The sequence below is a fragment of the Cupressus sempervirens genome, chromosome 5 (assembly GCF_028749045.1).
Source record: "Cupressus sempervirens isolate cs-2001-9-10 chromosome 5, ASM2874904v1, whole genome shotgun sequence".
Taxonomy (NCBI): domain Eukaryota; kingdom Viridiplantae; phylum Streptophyta; class Pinopsida; order Cupressales; family Cupressaceae; genus Cupressus; species Cupressus sempervirens.
The window spans coordinates 961101082-961122402 of NC_143122.1; the positions used below are offsets into that span (position 1 = coordinate 961101082).

General features: G+C 39.0%; 1 protein-coding gene and 1 pseudogene across 4 annotated transcripts in view; both read left to right on the forward strand.

Annotated features, from left to right (window-relative positions):
- LOC149559148 (putative cyclic nucleotide-gated ion channel 5) overlaps positions 1-21321 on the forward strand; it is a 260904-nt gene that overhangs the window by 79584 nt on the left and 159999 nt on the right. The window lies entirely within an intron of this gene.
- LOC149559149 (sphingoid long-chain bases kinase 1-like) lies at positions 6748-10356 on the forward strand (annotated as a pseudogene).

Below are 21321 nucleotides of genomic sequence, written 5' to 3' on the forward strand. Positions count from 1 at the left end.
CGTTAAAGTTTCAGTTCAAATGAAAGATTGCAAAACACTAGTTCAAGTGGCAGTAGCCAATAGTGCATCCCTGCTTTCATAGCTACCAGTGTTTGGACAACTGAATTGCCATGAAAACTATTCAGGCTGCGCAAGTATCGACCATTGATTCATGTCATGAAATCATCATTATTATTAGCTATGTTTAAATTTCAAAGTTACATTGAGGTGTGTTGAAGCCGATCATGAAATGATGAATTAGATCGATTATGATATGAACAATAGTTCTCTCTTTTTGCATACTTAGTAAGAGTGATTTAGAATCATGACACGCTCTTAGTAAAGAAATTCCATCTCCAAGATCTTAAATGCTGAAGCATAACTTATACAAGGATATCTTTTTATATATCTGCTGAGATAAGCAATAGCAGCTTGTGAATAAGAATTGTTTATCTTAACATCAATTGCCTTTACATGATGCCAACGCCCAAGTGGCTGATGCATTGGCAACACATTTATCTATATTTTACTATGTGTAATAACCCTTGCTGGTTATAACTTTGTCACACACCTCAATTTAGTCTTTTGACAATTCATCAAACACTTGGCAAGTGTTGTCCAGAAAAAGGGTAGTTAGATAGTTACTGGTGCAGACATGGTTGTGTCATTTCATTGGCACCGTTTTGGACATTATAAATGTCGTGAACACTTATGTATTTTGGCATCATTATCATGGTATGAAATATCATTGTCATGTATGGAAAACATTTGATAAATGAATAGTATTTTGCATTGAGTATATGTTTTCTTTCCTGTTCAGCTACGGGCTGAACATTTGGCGTCGTTGCTAGTTCAAATTCAGAGTAGTATGGAAGGTCGCAGATAAATGGAAAGAATAGTACAAGACAACCGGAAGACAAATGATGACGGCGAAACATAAATTTTTGAAGGAGAGCATGAGGCAGCATAGAACTTTCACATCCTCTAGTGCGTAGGCCTAGAAACGGAGAATGGGGTTATAACAGACAATGTGTGGAATGCTATGCACGCAAGCCAAACCATGAACAAATTTTAGACCAACTTCCCTCTCTGATCGCACAAGCCTACATGGCATAGAAGAGACGCCGGGAGGAAGCAGAACGTGATGAATGCCATCAGGAGACCTTGAAGAAATTCTCCTGAGGAGAGGGATGCACAACGTTAGAAAACTAAACCATGAGCTATTGCGTCGTGGTGTCTAGGGCACCCAAAAATCTGTAATTGTCGCATAAGTCGACACATGATTTATATAGAATAAATAAATAAAAGAGTGTTATGTTTTGGTTTTGTTTTATAATGGCACTATATGCGAAATGCCCAATCTTTTAAATAAGATTAGGAATTTGAGGGAAGAAATTGACAAATTACAAACTGTACGTGGCAAAGCCGAACGACGGCGAAGAATAAGACAACTCGCCGGGGAACGGATTGAGGGGCAAGTGGAGGAATCACCTAGTGTGGTGGTTGTAGTGGGGTTCATAGGAACCAATGAAGGGTGCCACAGTTCCCTAGAACGGCGGGGACGGAGCAATGAGGAATTGCTCGAGGAAACATGTCATAGATTAGTAGTGCTTGAGGAGACAAAGGAGCAGTTTTTACATTCATCACGTACACCACTACGGGAGGGAACCTGTGAAGAAGTAGGAGAGGGGGCAAGCTTGACAGAAGACACCGGGGCGAAAGGAAGTGTTGGAGTGGCACTGCACGGTGGTTAGAGTAACCCGCTTGGACCAACTTCTAATAGTTCAACGACACGATCTAGTGGTAATCAAAGGGCAAGAAGCAATATGTCTCAAAAACAAAAACTCCCGAAATTCACGGGCGATGGGAAGGAAGATCCCGTACGACATTGCCGTATGTGTGAAATGATATGGACTACCAATGCAGTCACGGATGCGGATGAATGGTTGAACTAGTTTCCAACCAGCCGACGGGAAGTGGTGGTGGATTGGTTCTCCGGCATGGACAGGGCAAAGATCTCCACATGCGATGATCTGAAGAAAGAATTCCAAGTAGAATTCCGATTGCTCCGAGACAACGAGGTTGTAGCAGAAATATACAACTGCAAACAAGGGAAGGACATTGTTCGAGCCTACAATCGAAGGGTCAAAAATCTTCTTAGCCGGATGGGTACTCAACCCGTGGACGAACTAAAGAAATGCTGGTTTGTAGAAGGCCTCTGTGTGGCATTGAGAAGGAAAATGAAGATAGTTCCGCTCACATCATACACAGATGCATACGACCATGCCTTAAACCTAGAAAGTGAAAGCAAAACAACAAAGAAGAAGAAGAAGAGTAGTAAATCTTCATCCTCCTCTGAGAGCGATGGATCCTCTGACGAGGGAAGCAGTGCAGAGAGTGAGGAGCCCAGCAAGAAAGTACAAGCCCTTCAAAAAGACTTAGAGTGGATGAGAAAGGAATTCAAATCCATAGTGGGAACCAATGGCCGCACGGAGGAAGGAGAAATCTGGTGTACAGATTGCAAAGATAAGGGTCATTCAAAGGGAGCGTGCCCCAAAACGGCAATGTGTGTTATCTGTCAAGTCCTAGGTCATTCTACAAAGGAATGTTCGTTCAACATGAAGACCAGAAGCCAACAAATACTGTTCACATAGGAACAACAATCCACTTCTGGCACAAACAATTAGACCCAGGGCAACAATAATGCCACATACGACGGCTACTGGAACAACTGTCAAGGAGGACAAGTCGGGAATGACAATAGAAATCGAATACAATATGATTCCAAGGGATGACCCATAATCCAATGCTGGGCATGTAACCAATGGGGCCACTTTGCTAGGGAGTGTTCGAAGAATGGCACTCCGCAGAAATTATGTCGATGGTGTGGTCCAGGGGACCACGAAGATGCTAATTGCCTGAAACAAGTAAACCTCATTAACATTGACGAGGAAAAAGTTGTGGTTGTCACTTGCAACCAGGCTAAGTAGGCCACCTATCCTGATCCCTGCATGGAGAAGCAAAGGCTGCGGGAGGCATGTGAAGACGTAGAAAAAGAAATGAAGGCTACTAAAGATATGAAAGATACTATTCCTCGGCGATCTGTAATGTCCCCTTTTTGACAGGCACCAACTACTTATTTTATTTTAGCCTTTATTTTCCCCGGAGGCTAAAAAGGAAGAAATAAGAGGGAAAGATATATTAAATTAATTACTTATAAGGTTACTAAACAATGAAATATTAAAAAGTAACTTTATATTTAATTGATTTAATATTAAAGTGACTAACATAATAAAATATCAAAAAGTCACTTAAAAAAATAAAGTGCTGGATTCCTCTAGAAGCTTCTTGGAGTTGCTTGTGAAATCTTTATAAGGAGCCTTTGGGGGGTCATTTTACACATCTTGAGTTGCATATTCATCTATTGTGCTGAGAGCCTTAGTGCTTGCATACTTGCTTGAGGGTTTGAAGACTCTAAGGTGCCAATTTTGGTTGTGAGATATCAACCCTAGTTGGGAGTGGAGGAATTGGTATTCAGCCAATTCATTTGTGATTAATTGGGAGATAATATTCAGTGATTTTTGTTCAGCGCGTGCATCTAATTTTTGACATTAGTTGGCAAGGAGAAAAGTTTCAGTTTTCGTAGCGGATCCGAAAAAGCAAAGCAAAAAAGCAGAGCCGAAAAAGTAGTCCGAAAAAGAAAATCCGAAAAAAGCAAAGCCAAAAATCATGTCATCTCAACTACTTATTCCAGGTTTGTTTGGTATTTACATTTGGCAATTGTAGATGGATACATGTGACAAGTAATATATGTCTTTTTGTTACCAAAGTATTCGGTCATTGTAAACATTGAAGTATTGAAGGGAAATCAAATTAATTCAGTTGTTCAGTTTGTATGCCAAATGTTTGTAAAAATGTCTCATTGCATAGTCATTCATAGGATGCATGCCAAGTGTTTGTGAAAATACCTCTTGGCTGTAGGTGTGCATTTTACATCAAAATTTCATGTACTTGCATTTGGAAAATAATAAAAAGATGTTGCATATCACTTTGATTTCCAATTAGTTATTTTGCAATCATTTGTATTCATCAATATCATTTGCATTCAAAAATCATAGCAAAACAACAAACATCAGCAAACTGAGACTGCAAGGGAAGTGTTTGACAAAATTCCTAAGGCATAAAAACAGGGATAAAACTTCAAAAATTGTCAAGGCACTTTACACGATCGAAGGGAGAAAACAACTTGATCAATTAGATTCTGCAAATGGAGGTCCCCGTTAGAGTTAAAGACTTATTACAAACGATGCCGCAACTAAGGACGACATTATTGAATCCCCACGCAAACCCCTCGGAGACGAAGGAACAACCAACGGTACCAGGGGGGTTGGCGACAGACCCCATGTTGACAATAAGCAACGACCGTCACCCCACGGTAGTTGAGATGGGAATCCTCGGAACCATCTTGACGGACATCATCATCGATGGTGGGTCCAGGGTGAATGTTCTTCTTGAGGAGACGTGGAGGAAAGTGGGAAAGCCCACCCTGTGGCCGTCCACATTCAACCTACTCGGCGCCGACCAGAAGGGGATAAAACTCTTGGGGACCTTGGTGGCTCAACAAGTAACTGTTGGGACGCAACCATTTGTGCTAGATATCGTAGTGATTCCCTTGAAGAAAAATCGATATGACTCCATTCTTGGAATAGAATGGCTGGTGGCCGCAAAAGTAAATCATAACTCGAAGGAAAATATCTTGTCAATGGAAAGTGGAGGGCGAAAGTTTGCGATTGATCTTCAAAATCAAATGGTAAGTGAAGAAATGGCATCGTCATTAGAGTCCGAGTCAAATGGAGAGAATTAGACAGACGAGGGAAGAATGAATCCGAATGACAAAGGCATGTTAGAATTAGAGGAGTGTTCAGGAGACGAGACTAGTTTCACTGAATGTACTTTTCCATTGGCAGATGGAAGACTATGAACTCTTCCATACGTACATGCTTGGCATTGAGGAGCCAGAAGATGAAAAGGAGGTATTCCCACAAGCATTCGAGGAATACAGAGAAGGGTCCCGCCCATTGCTTTGAAGGAAAAGAGATAAGATACGAAGAGTCGTCTGTAGAGGCTACTGATCTTGGGGACGCAGAGAATCCGAGAAACATACTCGTGGGAGATGACTGGAACTTGTTACTGAAGGCCGCGGCATTGAAAATCCTTTTGGAGTATAAAGATGTATCTGCGTGGACTTACAAGGATTTAAAAGGAGTCTCGCCGGAGATGTGTGTCCACCGCATATAGTTGGTACCTGGAGCCATACCTGTGCGGAAGTGCCCATACAAAATGAACAAAAACTACGTAGCCCACGTAGCTGAGGAAATACAACGAATGTTGGAAGCCAGCATAATATTCAAAGTTCAAACAAGCGAGTGGGTGTCACCAATTGTGATATCGATGAAGAACGAGATCCAAATCTAGATATGTGTGGACTTCCAGTGCCACAATGTGGTCACAATAAAAGATACCTTCACAATTCTGTTCACCGACACGATTCTGGAAGTGGCTGGACACAAGATGTATTCCTTCATGGATGGATTTTCTGGCTATAACCAAATCTCCATTGTTGAGGAAGACAAACTGAAAACTACTTTTGTGGTGGAGGATGGTGTGTATGCATACAACCAAATGCCCTTTAGGTTGTGTAACGCACCTGCCATGTTTCGGAGGATCATATTGCACATATTTGACAAAATGTTGGTAGGCAACTTCCGCGCGTTTTTGGATGATTGGTCCATTTTCAGTGGACAAGACAACCACTTGAAGGCACTTTAGGAATGTATGGAGAGGTGTCGACGAGCGAGGTTGGCATTGAACCCAAAGAAATGTCGATTCATGATTCCTTAGGGAAAACTACTTGGGCATATTGTTTGCGAGATAAGATTAAAGACCGACCTCGATAAAGTAAGAGTGATAGTAGAAATGGAAACTCCAACGAACGTATCTGGAGTCAAGTCCTTCCTCGAGCACATTGGGTGTTATAGACGGTTTATAAAGAACTATGCCAGAATTGCTCTGCCCCTGGACAAGTTGACACGAAAAGGAGAACCATACATCTCGACTTCCGAGCAGGAGAGTGTCTTCGCAGAATTGAAGAATAGATTGCTGGGAGTGCCCATATTGGCGTATGCAAACTGGGATAGGGAGTTCCACGTTCATGTGGACGCATCAAACTTTGCCATAGGTGTGACATTGGTGCAAACTGGTGATCATCGTCTCGGTCACCCAGTGTATTTTGCAAGTTTGCTACTGTCAAAGGCCGAGAGGAATTATAGCACCACTGAAAGGGAGGCTCTTGGTATGGTGTACTCGGTACAAAAGTTCAGACATTACCTATTGGCTGCACCATTTACCTTTTACGTGGATCACTAGGCATTGATGTACCTGGTGAACAAACCAATCATCCAAGGAAAAATCAGCAAATGGTTGTTGCTACTACAGGAATTTACCTTCACCATCATTGTGTGACTCGGGAAGAGTCATGTCATTGACGACTAGCTGTCCCGAATCAAGTCCGAGGAGTCGTCCGAAGGGGTCAATGACGATTTTTCGGATGCACACTTATTCAAAATTGCCATTCTTTCGGAATGGTACAAGTCTATAGGGGAGTATCTATCAACGTCCCAATTTTCGAGAGAGATGCCACCAGGCGAATGACGGAAGCTAGTTTTAAGAAGCTGAACTTTTCAACTAATAAATGGTCTTCTCTATAAGATGGGTCCTGATCAAGTACTAGGGCGATGTGTAATGGAGGAAGAAGTGCAAAGTGTTCTACGGGAAGCACATGAAGGTCCAGCAGGTGGTCACATCGGACTCGACACAACAACACAAAAGGTTCTGCTTGCTAGGTTATGGTGGCCCACACTTTACAACAATGCACGGGAATGGGTGTTGAGCTGCGATACATGCCAGAGATTTGACAAACCACTCAAGAGGGACTTCATGCCATTAAACCCGTCCCATGCCCAGGAGTTGTTTGAATGTTGGGGACTAGATTTCGTTGGTCCGCTAAAGGCGAGTAGGGTTAGGCCCTGCCGATACATAGTGGTAGCCACAGATTATTTAACAAAGTGGGTAGAGGCACAGGCACTACCTGATAATTTTGCAATCAGTACGACTAAGTTCTTGTATGAACAAATCATCACACGGTATGGAATACCTATTTAGTTGACAAGTGACAGAGGGGGTCACTTTGTGAACCACGTGATCAGATTATTGACAACGGAATTCAAGATTTTTCATTCGTTGTCAAGTCCTTATTGCCTGATGGAACTCTAATTTTTAGAATCTCTATTTAAGAAATGATGGTGGAGAAGATTGTTTATTGATTATGATATATACGTTTCAATAATATAGAAAACAAAGATGGGAACCTTCAACACCTAAGAAGGGATAAAAGAACATGTCTTGGATAGCCAAACTGCACCATATTAAGATACATCAGAGATATCATATGATAGTAAAGTGCGGCTGTGTCATAAATATCAATAAACAAATGACAGGTTTTCAATGGTTTGATTAACAAAGACGATCCGAAAGAAGCAATGATTGTCCCAATTGGAATTATTCCTGCAGGCTCTGATAACTCCCTCATTTCGACAATGATGGGGGTTAGGGATCCTATCTCTGCTACATTAGCTATTGTAAAGGGCAGTATAACAGCGAAAGATGTTTATGCAGTTGAGTGGGTCCAAATTGGTGACATTCACGCAGGTCTTACAGTTACATATTGTGGTTTCGTAAGTGATGTTCTAGAGCTTTCAGAAAAGTACCTAAAGCATTTTGGTACTTTGTAGCTAGTGCTCTTAAATTCTTTTGCTTGCCAAAGTACAACTATGAACTTGAATATCTCCCTGTACTAGAACCAACAACAAGCAATGGTACTGCTGGTGGAAATCTGGGTTTGCAATTGATGTATCAGAGAATCGATCTGATATGTTTGGAAGAAAATCAAATATTGAAGGATTGCCAAGAACCTCAAGTTTATCAAGTATACATTCAATTTTGATGACATCAAGCCGAATATCAGCAGATCTTGATGTAATAATAGTGCAAGGATCTGCAATTCCTGGTAGACGTCGAACATTGAAGTCCCGAACAGATAAAGGATGGACAGGACAAAGCACAACAAATGATTCTTCAAGATGTTCATGGGGAAATCCAGTAACTCTTGATCGGTAAGACATCTCTTCTACCATGTCTGACCCTGGACCAATATGGGATGCGGAAGCTTGATGGGATACAGGCCCGAAGTGGGACGCAAAGCCAAAATGGGACATTGAGAATAATTTTGATGTGAAAGGGTCTATAGATGAGATGCTGACAGGGTCAAATCATGAGGTGCCAAAGAGGAAGAGAAGTGGATTGTTAGACAAGGTTTTTATTTGGTGTGTTGATATGTAACCATCAGTTCAAGACAGTGCAGAACTTGAGATCGCAGGTGCTTGCACCTAGGGCAGAACATGATGATAATACTTTAGATTTTTTGTTGGTTCGTGGTGTGGGTAGATTGAAACTTCTGCGATTTTTTATACTAATGCAGTTTAGATGTCATCTCTCGCCTCTATATGTTGAGTATGCCAAGGTGAAGTCTGTGAAGCTTAGACCAGGTGCAGAACAAAAATGTTGCCAATCATCAAAGTCATAAATAATCTGGAAGACATTCGGCGAAAGGAATAACATTTATGTCTTGCAGAAGTTGAAATAGCGTGTCGACCATACGATAAAACGCCAGAGATTTTACGGCCAATGCACAGGCATATAGAGTTTGCAATAAATTTATATTATCAAACGAAGACAACAACTGAGAATTAGTCAAATACGGGACCAATTAGTTTAGAATATTTCATCTACCAGTTACCATGTCATGGATTCCGCGTAAGGAAGAAGTGATGTGTGAGTTTAATCAAAACTTGAATGTGCTGGGGGAAATATTATTATAAATTTAAAACTATATTGATTTATGTAAAATCAAGACCTCCCGACTATGTTAAGAGGGGAGTTATGATGTAATTATTTAAGGAGAAAAGTTATTTAGTTTTAAAGGAAAATTATTTATTTTTAGAGAGAAATGACTCTTCATTGTGAAAAGTCATAACTTTAAATGAGGAAAGATATAAATATGTGAAAAGTTGGAGAAGGGAAAGACATTAAAAAATACACACATCCGAACATCCATATTCTTTTAGGAGAAGCATTTTATATTTTTATTGTATGGAGAGATAAGGGCAATATTATGATTTTGTAATAAAGTCCATTATTTTATTTTAAAATAAAATAAAATGTCTTTCATTTACCTTTAATGGCGTGGAGATTTAAACTGCAGGCGAATCGTCCTTCATAATTATATTTTAAAATTCTGTATATGATTTTGTTATTAGATAAGTGGACACGGTCAATTAAGCATTTTAAATTTGATCATCATAGGTGTTGTGAAATATTTAATTGTTTCCATAGCTGTGTCCAGTTTGTCTCAGTGGAGTTAAAATTCAATCTGGACTAATTTAAGATTGCATTATAATTATTTTGTCGCATCTAGATTATCAAAATTGTTGTCAATATAAGTGCAGTAAACATTATGAAGTTGTATGTAAAAATTCTCTGAAGTTGACTTTATCGCTCGGATGAGCGAAGGCACTGGTCTTTTTATTGAAGTTAGAAAATCTATATATTCCTCTTGCAAGCATCAAATGTATTATAATTCAATAATTGAAAACATTCAAATATTATCTAGCATCCAGTTTTCATTTGAATTGAGTTTGAGGATTTTGTCAGCCAAAGAACTCCAGAAGTTTTAATTCGCTATAGAAAAACCTTGAACGAAGCAGTCAGTGTTAAGGTAAAGGTTTACCTGCCTGGGTGTAGCGGAGCCCGAAGTGAAGGGGAATCAAAAAGTATTCCTGTTCGTTGGCCAAAATTGATTGAGAAGTCCTATCAGAGAAGTGGCAGGCTCTTGGATTTCCAATCTGTGGTTTTGGGAACCAACACTGCCCACGAGCCAATGGGTAGGCAGAGGCCACAAATAAAATTCTGGTGGCCATCATATACAAATCATGTGGTGTCGAACAAGCAGACTGGGATGAAAAGTTGCCTTTAGCACTGTGTGTCTACTGTACCACATTCAAAGTCACAACGAGACAGACGCCATTGCAGTTGATGTTTGGCCAAGAAGTTGTGGTACCAGTCGAATTTATGGTCCCAAGTTTGCGAATTGCAATTGACAATAGACTCAGAGATATGGAGAGTCTACGAAAATGCTTATATCAATTGAACAAACTAGATGAACACAGATTAACAACGCAATGGGTGACAGAGGTGGCATAGACCTGTTAAAAGGCGTGGCACGACAAACACTTGAAAAGAACAAGGTTCCAACCAGGCCAACTTGTGCTTAGGTATAACGGCTGCAACAAGATAAAACCAGGGAAATTCAAGGTTAAATGGCTTGGACCATATAAAGTGAGAGAAGTCAGAGACAATGGATACATTAAACTATGGACCTTGGACAGGCGCGAAATTCCCGAGGCCATCAATGGATCCAAGTTAAAAATTTATCAAGAGCGACAGGGAGGCCAAGTAAGAAATCATTGCAAAATTGGAGTTGAGTAAAAAATAATAATTTTTTTTTAAAATAAAAAAAATTTATTTAAAAAAAAGAAAAGAAAAGAAAAAATTTAAAAAAAAAAAAAAATCTAAAAAAAAGAGATCACGGAGACCAAGTGTCTTGCGGATGACAAAGTGTCCTGCGGACGTGTGGCTATGGACACTTGGCCGCGGAAACACTTGGGTAAATACTTAAAATATCTCCGCGGGGATATAAGCCGTGCAACATAGAGACTTAAAACACCTCCAGCATAACGAAAAGGAAACGAGCTGTGGAGAAGGTAGGGTAGAGAACTGTAAAAAGAGATAGTCACCCAGCCTCCAAGTATGGAGCATCTACTGTGGAGAAGGACAGTCTGCGGTAGCAGTAAGGAAGCCATAAGAAGAGTATCCGCTGAAGAAAAAAAAACGGAAGACACTACGAAAACCTAGCATTTGCAAGAAGATAAGAATATCTGCAGGGAGGTAAAAGGCAGCAAAGGCGTTCAATGTGGGAACCATTGCTGCTCGAGAATCACTGCCGCAGAAGACAAAAAGAGAGAGAGAAACCCTAACCATTTCTTTTGGTTACATTAAAAGAGAAAACAAGAGGCCGTTATTATGGAGTCTGCAAGGAAAAGAAAGCAATGGAAAAATCAGTTGAAGGAAAATATGGAAAAGAATGTGAGTGTTGGCTTCTGGAGTTCGAGTTGCAGGGCCGACAGCATCCAGTAGTAAGAAGCAGAAAGTGAAGGCTGACCTATCACACCTTACAGTTCAATTTAAAGGGTTGAATGGCAGTGAGTGTCAGAAATGGTGGCAAGAGATTGCAGATACAGATTCAATCAAACAAATTCTAATACGAGCACAAGTACATTGGGAAATACAACATCCGGTATTTTCCATTCGACTGTTTGAATCGATTTTAAGAACTATGATAGAAACATACAACAAGAATAGCAGGACAAGTACATTTGTTTACAAGAAGCATCGCATGACAGTGTCTTTTAAACCACGAGATTTCAGTAGGGATTTTGGCATTCTTGGCCAAGGAGGTCGGAAAGTGGAGACCAAGAATCGCAAGTTGTCACATGAATGTAAGGAGTGGTTAAATTGGCGGGCCATGATCTCACACCAGAGGAAATGGATTCTGTGGTGAAGGGTGCCAAGAGCCGAGGAGTATGGAGAGATCTTATTCAAGAGGGCCATTGGAGATGTATTATGGATGTAATTAAAAGCAGGTTGACAAGGGCAAGTAGGGCCTTAGATATAGCCTTGTCGTAGATTACATAAATGAATGACATTATGAATGGTATCGTGTATGATTAGGCCACGGTCCTCGCTGATAGGATGGAGGAGTTTATGACACTCCAGCATTAGACATTTTTCATGCCACATCATGCCATTGGCTTGTTTTTGGAGGCAACCCTTCATAAAGTTCCAGTCGGCAACTTTGAAGTTCCACCAAGGGGGAAGTTGGCGCTAGGAGAACCTCCAGTATTCTATTGGAGACATTTAGACACGGGTGGAACCACGGCCGGTCAGAAGAAAGTATTGCAGGGATTGGAGGCATACATGGATATAGACAGCGGAAGGGAGGAAACCACAAAGAATAATGGGGCCAATTCCGAGGAAGAGAGTACCTCGGCAGAAGTTGGCAGCGATGCGGCGACCGACGGGTCCACATTCTTCACTCCTCCCCAGTTGCCAACTTCGACACATTTGATAGCCACTACCTCGCTCTTTCCTCCGTTTGGCCAGAGACATGCGCTGGTTATCATGACTCCACTGACGGGCATGACAGATGTTACGACTCCTTAGATGGCTACGACCAATGTTATGACTCCACAGAATGTTTCACTAGATTCAGTTGCACCAACAACAGAGATAGTAGAGATGCCAATGCTAGAGCTCGAACCTTAGGTTCGATTAGATGTGATTGGCTCTAACACTGTGGTCACTATATCTTCCTCCTTGTTGGCCAAGGCCCAACCAGTACAACCAGTTCCACTGGTATAGCCAACATAGCCAGATGAGAGCATTGAGCCGATACAGGCAGCACAACCTAAGAAGATTGAGGTGATGGACAAAGCTAGTGCATTCCTACGACAGCAATTCCGACTCATTCCTGCAGAGATCGGTCCTTCCAGTTAGTCCCCGAGGCATGGAGAGGTATCCCCAGGAGCAATTGCCATATTGGAGTCACAGGAGGTGGGGGTACCATAGTCCGAGGATGCACCCAGAAAGGAGGAGGCAGTACCAGATGTGGACGTGGCTACAGCAGGAGAGGCAGAGATGGATACCGATGGGGAGTCGAAAATCAACGATGTGGCAAAAGAGGATTATGGGTCGAATGAGGATAGATGTAAGGCATACCTCAAAGCTATGCAGGTTGTGATGGAGGAAGGACGCATTGTTGCATGTTAGGATTTGACTTGTAGGAGGGAGTTACATTTGATCTGAGCTTATATTCGGGAGGTTTGTCTTGAGCGTTTTCGCTCTTGCTTTGAGGCCAGGGGATGACCAACAGTGGAAACACCGGAGATGTTGGCTGATTGGGTTATAGAGCTTGAGTTGGGACCGTGCAACACTCTGATAGAGAGGTTGGCACATGAGATAGTGGGGTTATATAAACGCGTCTACTATGCTCATAGGTGTACAGAGGCGGACAGGGCATCAGAGAAGATCGTAGCTGAGAGGTCTATGACAGTTGAGAGGGAAACTAGGGAGAAGTTAGCTGCTGAATTGGTTAGCCAGTAGGCAACATGGGCAGCCGAGCACGGAACACTTTTGCGAGACAAGGAGACGGCCGAACAAAGACTATAGGCGGCCGAGCAAGAATTGCATACAGCTAAGGCCTAGGCCATGGACGTAATGCTTCTTTTGAAGGAGATAGTGGAGGTTAACACCCGAACTCAGAAGGATTTACGCATCCGCACTGATCAAGTGTACGAGTTGTGTTGTCAGTAGAACACTTAAGGGACGCCACCTCTTCCCTAGTCTACATTGTTCCTATGTTGTATGTTGTTGTAGCCTAAATTTTGTTAGTTTTTGAAGTCGCCAGGAGATGACTTGTCTTTTTTGGGGGGGATGATGTTGTCCGGAAAAAGGGTAGTTAGACAGTTACCGGTGCGGATAGGGTTGTGTCGTTTCATTGGCACTGTTTTGGACATTATAAATGTCGTGAACACTTATGTATTTTGGCATCATTATTATGGAATGAAATATCATTGTCGTGTATGGAAAGCATTTGATAAATGAATAGTATTTTGCATTGAGTATATGTTTTCTTTCCTGTTCACCTACAGGCTGAACAGCAAGGAAAAACTCATATACCAATGTCAAGACCAGCTGGAACCCCAATTCGGATCGGATATATTACACAAAGAAAATTATTTTTTCCCAAATAACTAAGTTTTCAATCAAATTTCAGAACAATCCAACTTATAAAATTTGAAATGAGCTAATGTATTGTTTTAATGATATGTAATTCCTGAACATGCTACTTCCCTAACCGTGCTGACAGATGCACATATATATCTTCTTTTTGCTTCTGTTAAGTACTTCTGAAAATTCCTTGGACTTTGAAATATAGGAATATTTATAAGAAAGAAATTTCATAGATAAATCTGAAACAAATACCAGTAATTCTGGACATTAAACTTCACAAAAGTTATTGGCAAATGTGTATTTTATTTGGCAATTCAAAACTTCTTACATGATCAAATATTTGCACCTGTTTTTTGAGGTGCTTCTCCAGTATAGATATCCGCAGCCTTCAATTCCCTTTCTTAGCCCACTGCTGTAGGTAGTGCAGACCCTGAATACAAATTGGAGTAGCCCTGGGACCGATCGGAAGCCAAGAATGCTGCAATGCGGCCACTGAAAACACAACAACAGTGCCTTGTTTTGAACACAAGCCCTAGAATATGAAACGGAAGGCCTGGAGAACAAATCACAGGCACCCCTTGTGAAGCACAATTGATATAAATACTAAATCACTGCCTAATAAATAATTCCCTGCAATTCCAAATCCCAAATCGATCCGTGCAAATCTCAGAATTGGCATTAATTTTCTTCACCCACTCAGTCAACAACTCCGACAATAAATTCCCCTTAGGCACAGCAAAATAGTAGGATAAGAGAGCAATTGTATAGCTCAGCACAATTGCAAATGCAATCCTCAGAAATAAATCTCAGAATTCTGAAAACCCGAGAAATGCAATTTCCTCCACAATGATAATACTCCCAGCCACAAAGAATAACAGTAAGGGAGATTAAATGGAATCACTTTACCTCAAGAGTGATTCGTAAACACTTCTCAGCTTCTCTCATACCTCAGAATCTCAGAAAAGCCACAAAGGCAACAAAAACAAATAAATTTCCAAGCCTGCCTTTTTCATGAAGTGAGCTCATATTTATAATCTCCAAATGCCCTTTTGTTTCCAAAATGTAACTTCACTCATTAAGCTTCTCCAACACAACATAACTTTAAAATGTATAATACTTGGCTTAGGCATATAATTAAATAAATGGCCCCTTAACATGATGACTCAACCCTCAACTTAAGTGAAATTATAACTTTATAATAAACCAATTAATGATTTAATAATAACTTGGCCACTAAAAATATATTAACTCCCAAAATACTCGTCATTTAAATATGCTGTTTGAAACAGGACCCAAACGTATTATTTCTCCATGTGACCAAATGCACTTTCCAAAAATAGAAAGGTCCATCTCAATCAACACCTTACTTACCACAAATAGTAAGTACACAAAACTAAGCCCAACCAAAGTCGAATCTGAGCCAAACAAAGACCAACTTGTAACTTACTGAATTGTGGAGAAGACAAGACCGTCCCAAGCCAAGCCATTGCTTCAGAAGACCCTTTATCTACAATATTTAGCCTACAAGGATCACAATAATAGTCTAATCTCTCAAACTTTGATGCTGGTGAAAACGGGGACATTGCACTATGCCAGTCCCAGTAAGGTAGACGTGATGCTTGAGCAAATAAATGCTTTAGCATTCTATTATCTTTTATGCCAAGGCTAGAAGGGAAAACATTTTTTGTTTTGCATATATATATATATTAAACATCTAGATTTCTTTTGTGAAAGCCAAGGCTAGTTCAATAGGAATATTGGCTCTGTTTTACATCCACCCAGTGAATCATCCAAGAAGACCAATATGATTGAGATGAGGGGCGTAGAATGAAAATCAATGAACTATGGATTGATCCTGCATAATAAAAGAAAGAACCATCAGTAATTCAAGCAAGTATTTATGTTTGTTCAAAACTGGTGTCAGCTCATGATACTCCTTAGTGTAGTCTTGTTGTCCAGTTGAGCGGCGGGTGATCGGGTACATAGTGCCCTTACAAATCCTTGGCCAAGGTAGGTTAGTGGCATGCTTGTTGTTGTGATCACAATAGGTTAGGGTGCTAGCAGTTGGCAGATGGGTGCATGGAACGTATCCTTAGCCTAGCTGACTATTTATCCAACGTTTTAACACCGGGATGCTCAGTGGCTGGACAGTGGTGCCCTAAGCCTGATTCCTAGGGAAGGGAGGGCCTTTCTTGGTAGAGATTGTGTGGGGATACTTAAGGGTCCACGGTTGGGAGGTTAGGCCCAATGGCAATGCTTCCCCTCTCCTTTGGTAGCCAAGGCTTGTACAACTCAAGTTCAAAGTCATTATGCAATCATCTATAAATCGGGTATGTTACTTTATATTTGTGTCTTGCATTTTCAGTTTAGACTTATAGTTAGATGAAATGGTTAGTTTCACTTTATAAAGATTAATGCAATTAATTCAGTTAATCATTTACTTGTTTATATTTAAATGGAAAGGAAAACGATATCCATGCATGGGTAGTTATAACTGTCATTCATGTTACATTGAAAAGAAATGCTCTTATTAGATATTTCCAATTCATTAAATTAGTATCAATTTTCAGCATGTTATGCTTCCATTCATGTAATCCTGGGCCTTCATGCCCATCTTATCACAATAACATTTCAATAGATTTTTTTCTAAAAAATGAAGTATATTTCATCTCCAACACAATAAAGTCTTCAAGTCTTTCATCTTGATATGATTAAGCATTCACATTTCATCAATATAATGCAAGTGTGCTCTCTGTAAACATAAGCATCCCAATACATCATGATAATTCATATGCAATCAATACAACATGTGTATTATGCAATCTATAACAATGCATTCAAAACTATAACCTTAATATACTATGAAACCCAATCAAGACCATTGAGGTCGTAATAAACATGGTACCACACTATCTGTATCCCAGTCTCTTAAGCCATTGGACTACATGTCCACATGCAAATCTTGAGATGGGAGTGTGGTCCAGAAACTTGTATGATTTATCCACAAAATGTTCCAATTGTGGCTCAAACCCTGGGTCTGATCTATCCACAAGACTTACATTTCTTTGGATGAGTTTCAATTCTCTTTCATGTTTGATTCCAATGAACACAATGCTGATGTGTATGTTGTTTTAAATAATGTGATTGCTGACTGATAAACCACCTGTTCTGATTGGATAACTTTATTTCTTATCTTTAATGATTTCCCCATATTGCTCGTCCTTCGTCTTAAATATATACCTGCGTAGGGTAATAGTTGTGACTATCTATTAACTTGCTTGGCTATATATTAAGAGTATTGTTAATATATTTGATAGATATTATTCAATAAATAATATTTAGTAGACAAATAATATATAATATTTGATATATTTAGTTATATTATAATATTTAATTAGTATAAATTTCTATATTTTAAATATTTGATATATTCGATTTATTTATTTTAAATCATTAGTTATTTACATGATTATATTGGGTATCATTTTATTATTGATTATATATTTCTAATAATATTTTATTATTATTTATTATCGAGTCCTGTTTCAAAATGGGGAAATTAGACAGATTGAGATGTGATATTTGTGGTTGAGTAGAAACAATCATTGAAATAAGAACATAAGAAAACACATAACAGAGAACACAAGTAATAGCATTTTTATTTTTTTTGAAAAACATAAGTAAAATAAGCTGAGCGATATCATTTTCTAGAAGATAAAATATTTTTTAAAGCAAAAATATAATGAATTTATCTGATGTAATTAGCACCATGATAAAATTAACATGCTGTCTTTTGATACCAAAGACTGGATCTAAAATGTCATTTTTCTGGCTATGTTATTATTTATTAAGTCAATAGAAGTTCTAGAGAAGTACCATCAAACAAGTATACAATTATTTTCCACAGGTTATTAAAAAAGATTTGTTAAAACATTTAGTTCTCCTTGTGGACACCCAAGTTCAATTCTCCCGAGGAATATTTAAAGTGGGATTCTAAGTTGTGACTCTTGATCTTTGAATAGGAAGTGGTTTCTTGGTAAAAATGGATTCCTCTGTAAAATATCAAATTTCTATTTCTATCTGAATTCCCTCCATTTCATATATTAATCTTTTCCATGGAGTTTTAAAACCCCCTATTACATTTCATAAGATCATATGTTTGATTGAACATTACAAATGAAAATTGAATGAATGTCGATTAGATTTACTTATGAAAACAAAATACATTAAAAATATTATTAAAGTTAAAAAGAAATTTTATGTTAACGGTCAATAAAAATTTAATAAAATAAATAAGGGGAACATGCTCAAGTGATAGATGGGCCATCGATTTTTTATGATGAAAAGAAAATGAGATCAAATTTTAAAGTAAATTGCAGGAAAGTTTAGGAAATAATTGTATGCTTACCTCAGATATATCCACAAATACTGCAAGATCATTCCTTTCAAAAAACCTCTACGAACCCTCTAAATATCAATGAGATTTTTGAAAATAACATCAGTAAATTAGAGAAACATAAAAGGCTGTTTTGTTTGTTTCCATAAGACTTCTTCAAAGACAGAATGTTCCTTTAAACAAAGAGACTACAGTAGAAAATCATTAGTTAGATCAAAATGGTCATATTGTATGTTGCGGTAATCGCATCTCTAATGAGTTTATTTAAAACATCAAAATAGTTAGTTAATTTGAGAAAGAATAAGTCCAGAACTAACAAACGCCAATAGCTGGCAAAAACTGATACATAAAGTAAAACTTCTACTCCCTAAGGAATGATTAAATCAAATCTAATATCTCAAAGCATTTGTTAAATGGAGGAAGATTTGGAGATAACTCTTAAGAATGTGAGATAATGTCGATGGTGGAGTGAGCCTCAACCCAATCCTTGCTTCGCTGTGTCAACTAGGCATAGGAGGGTGCTATCTTATAAGGATGCAAGAATGGTTTTTGCATTGTCAATATTCATCCAAATACTCTATATAGGCACTATGTAAATGAACATTTCCAATATAATTTGAACAATTGCAATTTAGGCCCAGACTAACCTTGCAGTGTTACAATCAATGAGTACCAAAAGGTATGGACACTAGCTCCACTACTAATCACCATTCAACAATATCTTCCATTGATCTACTTCTACTTAGCATGAAATGAAATTTAATCTAAGTGAGGAGTTGAAAAAACCATGCAATACTCTAATGCAACACAAGCAATCTACCATGAAGATGATCTATGAATCAACAGTTACTTTGATAACATTATGGAAACAGTTTCAACAAGTTTTCTTCTACTCTACCCTAAAACTAATCTCCTATTTAATGAATCTAAAATCTAACTCTTTTCAAATGAGAAGGCCTTGCCCTTTTATAGTTGGTCAATTACAATGAAGGGCCAAGATCAATTCAAGATCAAGGGCCAAGATTTATCCATTACAAACTCTAATTCGGCTTTCCACACTATAATGCAATTACATGAAGGCATCATCCTATGGGCCAGTAAGAAAATTACAATGCTTTTGAGAGTCAATAAGAAAATTGTACACTTGATAAAATATGATTAAATGTGCTTGCACACATGCAATTGGACTTTTCTGATTGGTTAAGGACAAGTGGCCACAACTCCGATATTCTTATCTCTCAAACTTGTCCAATCCTTTAGTGACGAGAAAATATCTCTTGATACTCAACATGTATCAAGCCTTTAATTGTGATGGCATATTCCTAGATTGCTCCATCTTCTCAAATTTTCTCCATCTTTCTTCTTTGAAATTTTCTCATTGCCATGATTTTGAATTTGTTTGTACTTGCAAACTTGATGTCTCTTTCGATGCCTTAATCTCAGTCCTTTTGAAGTGATGAAATCTCTTATGTTGCTGCATCCTTTTCAAAGTTAACTTCAATTTCTTGCCCATATCCCCAAAAAACTGACTATCCAATATGCCAAATTTGTTAAGACTTATCATTCAGACTTGGAAACTTGAATGTGCTATCACTATGACAACCTGTTGATGCCACTTTGTTGCATGCTGCGCCAACAGGTTAATAGTTGTCACTAGGCACCAAAGTGCCGACCAAGATCACCGGCAAGAGCAGAGAAGGGGACCTTCCTACTCCCAAGCTCTTGGTAGTTGGGTCTCGACCATTCTTATCTTGGCTTAGTTGGATGAGGTGACTGTGATAATTTGGGGGGCCTACTGGGAGATTTCTAACATTACACTATTGATTATGAAATCAGAGATGTCTTTGAGCCATCTAGAATAACCACAAAGAAAAGAAAGACAAAAAGATAGGAAAGGGCTATAAATATATCTACTTGTAGTCTACTTTCACTGTTATCTCCATCAACAATACATGCCTGAATGAATGAATTGCTTAATACATGGATGATCATCAACTATTAACACATAAAAGCAAGAGAATGAAACATCTACCAAAGTAAATAATAACACCCAAAGTATTCAAGCCCATGACAAAGATAGCAATGAAATAGAAAGCTCTCATTGCATTCAAAGATAAAAGACACCAAAAGTGAAGCACAATAGATTCCTTCTATTCTGAATCACAGCTACAAATATCCAGCGATGACTGGTTGAGACTAAAACACCATTGCTCCAAGGAAGCATGCATTTCCATTCAAAGTATTACAATAGTTCAGAATTCCAGCATATGGACAGCAAAATTATCAATTTGGCCGACCCTTAGGGGGTTAGAAATCCTCCTATTTATACACAAATATTTACAATTGGTTCTCGGTTAACCAACCCACTCTACCATCTACTACCTACTATCTACATGCAGTTACTAATTGTGGAGTATGTACATCTCAATTACAATAAATGAAAAGGACAAAAGAAAGAGGGAAAAGAGGAAGGGTAAAGGGACTCTGGAGGATCCGGATCTTGAGGGTGATCGCCACATGCTTCTTTTGTTAGAACCAACTGTCACTAGTCCTTGAGCAGCTTGCTGGATGATTACAACACCCCCTCCACTCCTTTGGGTACTGAATACATTAAATTCTTTGTGGGTGCCTGGGGAAATGTATGCACACACCAACATTCTTGTCATTGTCCTCATTAATGCTCGCAATCTCGTACATCTGATTTATTTTGGGGCGGCAGATGGTCAGTTTCCAAAGAAGTTGCAATATGCTGCCTTGAGAAAGAATAATTTATAAAGAATGGGGTCTCAAGTCTAGAGTTTTTGATGCTGGTTGCCTCGAACCAAAGAGTAAAATGGGTTGAGGGAAGAGCGATTCATGTCACCTAGAGCTTTCCTTGTGCTTTTTAAATGTCTTGATGATCTCAAGGATAATGTCTTTGT